Source organism: Salmo salar, chromosome ssa21, assembly GCF_905237065.1.
Source record: "Salmo salar chromosome ssa21, Ssal_v3.1, whole genome shotgun sequence".
In the NCBI taxonomy this organism is placed as follows: domain Eukaryota; kingdom Metazoa; phylum Chordata; class Actinopteri; order Salmoniformes; family Salmonidae; genus Salmo; species Salmo salar.
In genome coordinates, this window is record NC_059462.1 from 5635014 (window position 1) to 5644788 (window position 9775).

General features: G+C 42.3%; 1 long non-coding RNA gene across 1 annotated transcript; it reads left to right on the forward strand.

The window, feature by feature from the left end:
• The first annotated feature begins 425 nt into the window (after positions 1–425).
• Positions 426–2390, forward strand: LOC106581649 (uncharacterized). Its single transcript, XR_001323151.1, has 3 exons — positions 426–515; positions 942–993; positions 1816–2390. It is a non-coding gene; the product is annotated as an uncharacterized lncRNA (long non-coding RNA).
• The last annotated feature ends 7385 nt before the right edge of the window (positions 2391–9775 follow it).

Below are 9775 nucleotides of genomic sequence, written 5' to 3' on the forward strand. Positions count from 1 at the left end.
AATTCTTATCAGGTGTGGGTAGTCTTTTGGAAAACCAAGCACGCACGGATACACACACAAACAAATACGCACACAAACAAACTACTTTAACTATAAAAATATGGGTAAATAACACTGATCAAAGATTAGTTGCAAGATTTTCATTTATGAGAAAAGTGGTTGTTATTTGTGTTTGCTAATAGAAGTTATAAAAGTCTGAACCACTCTTCAGCCAGCAGTCTTCAATAGTTAATTGTAGCCCTTGTCATGATACTGATGATTATCATGTCCTGTTGTGCAGGTAGGATTCTGTTATGCACATTCTGGTATGTTTTAATGCATGGAGTGCTCCTACACGGGTAGCGCTAAGTTCAGACAGCTGGCCTGTGATCTGCCGGTCTGATCACATGACCTGCCCCGAAATGATGAAGACAGTTGAACGACAGCTGAAACTGAGGACGCTTGGACGAGCTGTAGAATAGCAGCACTGAGGAAAATTGTTGTCTCAGCTTGCTTGCCATTGTGAATTTTCTATGGTAAGTAGCTAGCTAACAAATGTTTGAGAAAAGTATTAGCTAGCTACACTATACCATACATTTGACATACTGTTATTTTGTAGCTAGCTGCTGTAAATCCGATTACTAGCCAATTTAGCTAGTAGTAACAGTAGTACTAGCTAAGTTAGCAAACTTTACCACTGGAATATTGGAAGCTACCCCTTGCCACCGAAACTAGTTGGCAAGTTATCAGTCTAAATATTTGTTTTACACAGATAGCAGGCTTTACCTGATGTTGATTGTCTAGCTACCTCAAAATGATCTAGCTAGCTCAGAGCCACATAGCTATTTATTATAGTTAGCATCTCAAAGCAATGAAAGTCCAAGTGACAGCAGAAATTGGCAATAGTATCATAAGAAATTGGCTATCAGTCACTTATTTTGTCCACACTCCTGCATCCACAGGAAGAGACAAACGATATGCCAGCACTTGGAACAAGCATATAAGATCAATCTGGTAAGCACAAAACGATAGATAAAAGATTGCTGCTCAACTAAATTGTGGTCATGCATGTCAAATGATGCGCCTGATGTATTATGGCTATATCTTCTACTGTAGGAAGCACAGCAGACTGTAAAGGGGAGAATTGTATCTTTCAAGCAATACCAAATGTATGTTTGTAGGACAGATATTCAAGGAGTACCTGTTGATTGCAACATGAGAATCTTGACATTGAGAGAACACTCACTGTCGGGGCATTAGAAATACAAACCTATAAACTATGTGCCAATTAAAGCTGGTCTGAATCATTTGATATACTTGTAGTTAATAGTAAAGCCTGTAGCAAGGTAGCTAGCATTATCACTAGAACTACACTGTTGGCTAGAACTAGACCTAATGAATGGCATAATTTATTTTCTGAAATCATCCTGCATTTATACATCTTGATGTGCATCTAATGCCACCTTGTGCTGTCAAGTGGAATTACAACAAAAGAGAACTGGGTTTTACCTCTTTCTTACAGTCTGTTTGTACATAGCCTTAACAGTAGGCCTACTGTGGGTCAATCTATACTGTATAGCAGTGTCGTGGAAGGGATTCAAAATATGTATTTCTATGATTCATGAGGCTCCTGAATTTACACCTCAATGCAATGTGTTACTAGTGCAGTCCTCTTGGCTTTACAATCATACCTGCTTTTCAAGAATGATAGATGAATTAAACTATTTCTGTATTATTGTGATTCACAGTAGCTATATTAAGTATTGTGATTTACTGATATTTATGCATTGAATTAATCATCACTTTTCTCTGTCTTTGTCTTGTATTTGCACGTAGCAAGTTGAATTTAACCAGCAGTGGAATCTTGGAGGAAAAGGAGAGCTTGCAGTTGTCAGAGCGAGCCAGCATCTTCTGTAACACATCAAACTACCACATGATTTCACGCATGGTTTTATGATTAGAAGCTGCTCTACACAAGTTTTATTGACCTTTCTATGGATTAAAGTAGTCAGCAATAAGGCCTGAGAGGTCATGGTATAAAGATGATCTGTACATCAACAGCCAGGCTGCGAGTGAGGTAAGTGTGTACAGTGTGTTGGAACTGTACAAAAGGAAAACTTCAACTTTTAGTACACGGACCTCGTCATTTTTCAGTTTCAACCCTAACCACATAAGCAAGACAACTCTTCAAAAGAAATATCCAGTTCTCCAAAAGCGACAATCCCAAGATCGACTATGATGGTGTTCCATACATGCTTGGGGGTCAGAACATTATGGAAAATCAATGAGCACATACCTTGCTCAGTAGACGGGCGGGGGGGGGGCAAAGCTGCAAGATTCAAAGAACAAGGGCTGTGAATAAACCATATCAGTCTAACAGATACTGTATGTACAGTGCCTTCAGAAAGTATTCACACCCCTTGACCTTTTCCACATTTGTTTTTATGTTACGAAGTGGGATTAAAATGGATGTCATTGTCATTTTTTGTCATCGATATACACAATACTCTGTGAAAGTGTTTTTATACTTTTTTTAATGGAAAATAAACACTAATATACTTACCTAATCAATGTATTATACAACGGGTGGGTCTAATCCTGATTGGTTAAAACTGCGTTCCAGCCGGTGTCTATTCCACAAGTTGCCACCGGCTAAATCTATGATGTTAAAATGCCTATTTGCTCTGTTCCATCTGTCTGCGCAATCCACTGTCTCATCAGCCCCGCCAGGCAACTTATAAACTTGATCTCCTCTATAAAAAGCATCCATACTTTACACTATGTCTCACTTCTTTCAGACTAACATTTCGCTTTCAACAGCGGAGATCTGTATAAAACTTTCTGACATTTGCAACATTATTTCGATATTCAAATTGGATCTCCTGCTGTCCCATAGTAATGAACGAGTTGGGATGAGACAGACAGGCAGGCAGCGTTTCTCAGTCAGTCGAAATCATGAATCAGCTGGCATAATTTTTATTGATATATGTGACTCACCACCTGGATTCGGTCTTTGAAGCAAAATTTGAATTTCAGTTTTTTTTACATTTGATAAAAGTAGAGACTCAGAGCTACAATATGGTATTGTAATTCTGCTTTGAAAGTTGACAACTTTTAAACTCACTTTTGAGAAAACCGTCTTTCAAAGTTTCAATGTATTGGAGAGCCCTTCTTTGTCTACACCCATTCAGCATTGTTCACACCCTCTTAAGCCTTAGCCCCACCCATCTCTTTAAGAGTTGAGCCGAGCGTTCTGTACTAACTTGCCAGCTACTTCCAGACATCTAAGAGAGAGAGAGAACAGCTTACTGAACATTACTCGCCCTAGCAGAGCTGCTTAGGCTGTTATGTTATCCAGAGCAGCGGTGACTGCAATTGTGCTGTCAAATTGTCTGTTAGTAAATTCAGAGCGTTTCGCATTCAGAGCGCACACACTGGACGCTCTGGCCAATAAGTAAGGTTGATCCGAAAGCTCTGACATCACGACAGTCTAACTGGCTAACATTGGCTAGCTACTTCCAGACACATAATGAGAGAACACCCCACTCTGACCATTTTACTCACCCTAGCAGAGCTGGTTAGGCTGTTTTCATGTTATCCAGAGTGTTGGTGACTGTAACTGTGCTGCTGGCAACAATTGAATTATGCTTTGTTGCCGATGTTTACTGACACTGGACATATTCAACGGGTGTTGAGAGTTCAAAAATGAATCAGTCATTCTACGCTCAGGCACACTACGACGAGAGTATTTTGATAAGAAATGTAGCTAGATAGCTAGCTAGGTAAACAATGAATCCCAACGCATTACGTAATGTTAGTTAGCAAGCCAGCCAGCTAATGTTAGCTAGCTAGCTAACAGTACACTTACTTGAAATGAAAATACTTTGTCAAAACTAGAAACGTTTAATATCTGAAAATGTAGCTTGCTAGACTATCTTACCCGTGGTCTGAAATTGAAGTAGATAGAGCGAATTTACCAGCTAGTAGGTCTATCAACAGTTGCAGTGACATTCTATTGAAATGGATACTTGCATAGTGGAGTCATTTGTTAAGACATGTAGCAAGCTCGCTAAACAATGGACCATAATCGCAATTCATGACGTTACTACCCAGCATGAATTTGCAGGTAGCTAACCAACCAGGTTCTATGTCTATAACTAGTCAAGCAAATGTGTCTGAGATACGATGAATAAGATCATACACATAACGTTAGCTAGCGACCCAGCCAGCTAACGTTAGCTAGTTAACCTGTTAGGGCTAGGGGGCAGCATTGACACGGCTGGATAAAAAACATACCCGATTTAATCTGGTTACCACTCCTACTCAGTAACTAGAATATGCATATACTTATTACATATGGATAGAAAACACCCTAAATTTTCTAAAACTGTTTGAATGGTGTCTGTGAGTATAACAGAACTCAAATGGCAGGTCAAAACCTGAGAGATTCCTTTACAGGAAGTGGCCTGTCTGACCATTTCTGGAACTTCTTTGCCATCTCTATCATTTACTAAGGATCTCTGCTCTAACGTGACACTTCCCACGTCGTCCATAGGCTCTCATAGCCCGGGAAAAAGAGAATGTCGTCATTCCAGCCCCAGGCTGAAACACATTATCGCCTTTCTCAAGTGGCCCATCAAGAGACACTAGCTTATGCGCGTGACCCCGACCGCCCCGCCTTTGGGATTTTTTTCCTCTGTTTGCCGAAAAGGAGATTCCCTGTCGGAATTTTATCGCTTTTCAACGAGAAAAATGACGTAAAATTGATTTTAAACAGCGGTTGACATGCTTCGACGTACGGCAATTGAATACTTTGAATTTTATTGTCAGGAATTGCGCCAAGCGCGACACTTCTTTACTATTTCGGATAGTGTCTGGAACGCATCGAACAAAACGCCGCTATTCGGATATAACGATGGATTATTTTGGACCAAACCAACATTTGTTATTGAAGTAGACGTCCTGGGTGTGCATTCTGACGAAGACAACAAAAGGTAATGACATTTTTATAATAGTAAATATGATTATGGTGAGTGCTAAACTTGCCGGGTGTCTAAATAGCGAGCCCGTGATGCCTGGGTTATGTACTTAGAATATTGCAAAATGTGCTTTCACCAAAAGCTATTTTAAAATCGGACATATCGAGTGCATAGAGGAGGTCTGTATCTATAATTCTTAAAATAATTGTTATGCTTTTTGTGAACGTTTATCGTGAGTAATTTAGTAAAATGTTAGCGAATTCCCCGTAAGTTTGCGGGGGTATGCTAGTTCTGAACGTCACATGCTAATGTAAAAAGCTGGTTTTTGATATACATATGAACTTGATTGAACAAAACATGCATGTATTGTATAACATAATGTCCTAGGGTTGTCATCTGATGAAGATCATCAAAGGTGAGTGCTGCATTTAGCTGTCTTCTGGGTTTTGGTGACATTATATGCTGGCTTGAAAAATGGGTGTCTGATTATTTCTGGCTTGGTACTCTGCTGACATAATCTAATGTTTTGCTTTCGTTGTAAAGCCTTTTTGAAATCGGACAGTGTGGTTAGATTAACGAGAGTCTTATCTTTAAATGGCTGTAAAATAGTCATATGTTTGAGAAATTGAAGTAATAGGATTTTGAAGATTTTGAAAATCGCGCCACAGGATAGCAGTGGCTGTTACGTAGGTGGGACGAATTCGTCCCGCCTAGCCTAGAGAGGTTAACAGTACACTTGAAATGAAACCATTTTCTGTCAAAATTAGAAACGTGTAATATCTGAAAATGTAGCTAGCTAGACTATCTTACCCATATACATCATGGTTTGACGCGTCTCCTGTCTGATGCCATGCATGGTTGCCCTTAGTTTGAAGATGTAATCCAGACAGGTGTTTTCTCCATCTCCTTAGCTATCATACTCGAATTCCACTGATTTCAAAACTCGGTCCTCCAGAAAGTGGAGAGCATACACATAATGTTAGCTAGCGAGACAACCAGCTAACATTAGCTAGCTAACAGTACAGTTTAACTTTAACATTAGGATTATGCCGTTTTACTACGTGAAAAATCCACGTTCGACATGATTACCTAAACATACTAACCAGCTCCAATAGACAGATGCGTTCCCTATGGCAGACCAATCCAAACTCATCTCTTGGCATGTCCAGCCTACTCATTATCTCAGTCAATCATGGCTAGCGGGAAGGTTGCTCACTTTTTCTGTGGCTAAACCAACTAGGCTTGAATTTTAACAATTGTCTTTGTATTTACAGACGGCATACAAGTTTGATATTAAGGCACATTAAAGTTCACATGTTCGAGAAGGCATTTCTGCCAAAAAACGCATTTTGGGAAAAAAAATGTACGTTCAAACGGCTCTACTGTGAAGTCGTGACTTACGACATACACCTAGTTTCCTGAATTGGGTCAAACGAATCGGGTCAAACGAAACACAACTAATTTGCAGTCTTTACAGCTTCAGTTTGAAGTGATTGTATTATTGTATCTGTGTTGTTGGCTAGCTCCTCTGAACAACAGTGTCTTGACGAGTGAGCATATTTTCTATGCCAGGCGAAATCGTGCCTCATTAGCTCATTGTTATGGATCATTATTTGTCACATGTGCCGAATACATTAAATGCTTACTTACAAGCCCTTAACCAACAATGCCTTCCTCTGACACCGCCTAGTATGTAGGTCCTGGATGGCAGGAAGCTTGGCCCCAGTGATGTACTGGGCCGTACGCACTACCCTCTGTAGTGCCTTGCGGTCGGAGGCTGAGCAGTTGCCATACCAGGCAGTGATGCAACCAGTCAGGATGCTCTCGCTGGTCCAGCTGTAGAACTTTTTGAGGATCTGGGGACCCATGCTAAATCTTTTCAGCCTCCTGAGGGGTAAAAGGTGTTGTCGTGCCCTCTTCACGACTGTCTTGGTGTGTTTGGACCATGATAGTTCGTCGGTGATGTGGAAACCAAAGAACATGAAACTCTCAACCCGCTCCACTACAGCCCCATCGATGTTAATGAGGCCTGTTCGGCCCACCTTTTCCTGTAGCCCACGATCAGCTCCTTTTTCTTGATCACATTGAGGGAGAGGTTGTTGTCCTGGCACCACACTACCAGGTCTCTGACCTTCTCCCTATAGGCTGTCTCATCGTTGTTGCAGATCAGGCTTTCCACTGTTGTGTCATCAGCAAACTTAATGATGGTGTTGGAGTCGTGTTTGGCCACGCAGTCGTGGGTGGACAGGGAGGATCAACGTGGCAGATGTATTGTTGCTTACCCTTACCATCTGGAGGCGGCCGGTCAGGAAGTCCAGGATCCAGTTTCAGATGGATGTGTTTAGTCCCAGGGTCCTTAGCTTAGTGATGAACTTTGTGGGCACTATGGTGTTGAACGCTGAGCTGTAGTCAATGAACAGAATTCTCACATAGGTGTTCCATTTTTCCAGATGGGAAAGGGCAGTGTGTAGTCCGATTGCGATTGCATCGTAATCAGACCCCCTGAGTCTATACATGTTAGAATCACCTCTGGCAGAGATTAAAGCTGTGAGTCTTTCTGGGTAAGTGTCTAAGAGCTTTGCACACCTGGATTGTACAATATTTGACCATTATCTTAAAATAATCTTCAAGCTCTATCAAGTTGGTTGTTGATCAGCCATTTTCAAGTCTTACCATAGATTTTCAAGACGATTTTAAGTCAAAACTTGAACTAGGTGTCACACCCAGATCTGTTTTACCTGTCTTTGTGCTTGTCTCCACACCCCTCCAGGTGTCGCCCATCTTCCTCGTTATCCCCACAATTACTTTAGTGCATTTATGCAAACAGGATGCATGTTTTGGAATATTTGTATTCTGTACAGGCTTTCTTCTTTCCACTGTCATTTATGTTAGTATTGTCGAGTAACTACAATGTTGTTGATCCATCCTCAGTTACAGTATCTCCTATCACAGCTATTAAACTCTGTAACCTCATGTTGTAATACCTGTGTGGTGTCCTTCCTCTCCGGCAACTAATTTAAAAAAGGTGCCTGTATCTTTGTAGTGGGTATAATTAATAACTGCACCATGCTCAAAGAGATATTCTATATCTATCTATATATCTATATACACTGCTCAAAAAAATAAAGGGAACACTTAAACAACACAATGTAACTCCAAGTCAATCACACTTCTGTGAAATCAAACTGTCCACTTAGGAAGCAACACTGATTGACAATAAATTTCACATGCTGTTGTGCAAATGGAATAGACAACAGGTGGAAATTATAGGCAATTAGCAAGACACCCCCAATAAAGGAGTGGTTCTGCAGGTGGTGACCACAGACCACTTCTCAGTTCCTATGCTTCCTGGCTGATGTTTTGGTCACTTTTGAATGCTGGCAGTGCTTTCAATCTAGTGGTAGCATGAGACGGAGTCTACAACCCACACAAGTGGCCCTGGACTAAAGCATCTGCCAACTCCTGGACAGTCTGTGGTGCAACGTCGCATTGGTGGATGGAGCGAGACATGATGTCCCAGATGTGCACAATTGGATTCAGGTCTGGGGAACGGGCAGGCCAGTCCATAGCATCAATGCCTTCCTCTAGCAGGAACTGCTGACACACTCCAGCCACATGAGGTCTAGCATTGTTTTTTTACATTTTAGTCATTTAGCAGACGCTCTTATCCAGAGCGACTTACAGTAGTGAATGCATACATTTCTTTTTTTTTGTGCTGGCCCCCCGTGGGAATCGAACCCACAACCCTGGCGTTGCACACACCATGCTCTACCAACTGAGCTACAGGGGAAGCTACATTGTCTTGCATTAGGAGGAACCCAGGGCCAACCGCACCAGCATATGGTCTCACAAGGGGTCTGAGGATCTCATCTCGGTACCAAATGGCAGTCAGGCTACCTCTGGCGAGCACATGGAGGGCTGTGCGGCCCCCCAAAGAAATGCCACCCCACACCATGACTGACCCACCGCCAAACCGGTCATGCTGGAGGATGTTGCAGGCAGCAGAACGTTCTCCACGGCGTCTCCAGACTCTGTCACGTCTGTCACGTGTGCTCAGTGTGAACCTGCTTTCATCTGTGAAGAGCACAGGGCGCCAGTGGCGAATTTGCCAATCTTGGTGTTCTCTGGCAAATGCCAAACGTCTTGCACGGTGTTGGGCTGTAAGCACAACCCCCACCTGTGGATGTCAGGCCCTCATATCACACTCATGGAGTCTGTTTCTGACCGTTTGAGCAGACACATGCACATTTGTGGCCTGCTGGAGGTCATTTTGCAGGGCTCTGGCAGTGCTTCTCCTCCTCCTCCTTGCACAAAGGCGGAGGTAGCGGTCCTGCTGCTGGGTTGTTGCCCTCCTACGGCCTCCACGTCTCCTGATGTACTGGCCTGTCTCCTGGTAGCGCCTCCATGCTCTGGACACTACGCTGACAGACACAGCAAACCTTCTTGCCACAGCTCGCATTGATGTGCCATCCTGGATGAGCTGCACTACCTGAGCCACTTGTGTGGGTTGTAGACTCCGTCTCATGCTACCACTAGAGTGAAAGCACCGCCAGCATTCAAAAGTGACCAAAACATCAGCCAGGAAGCATAGGAACTGAGAAGTGGTCTGTGGTCCCCACCTGCAGAACCACTCCTTTATTGGGGGTGTCTTGCTAATTGCCTATAATTTCCACCTGTTGTCTATTCCATTTGCACAACAGCATGTGAAATGTATTGTCAATCAGTGTTGCTTCCTAAGTGGACAGTTTGATTTCACAGAAGTGTGATTGACTTGGAGTTACATTGTGTTGTTTAAGTGTTCCCTTTATTTTTTTGAG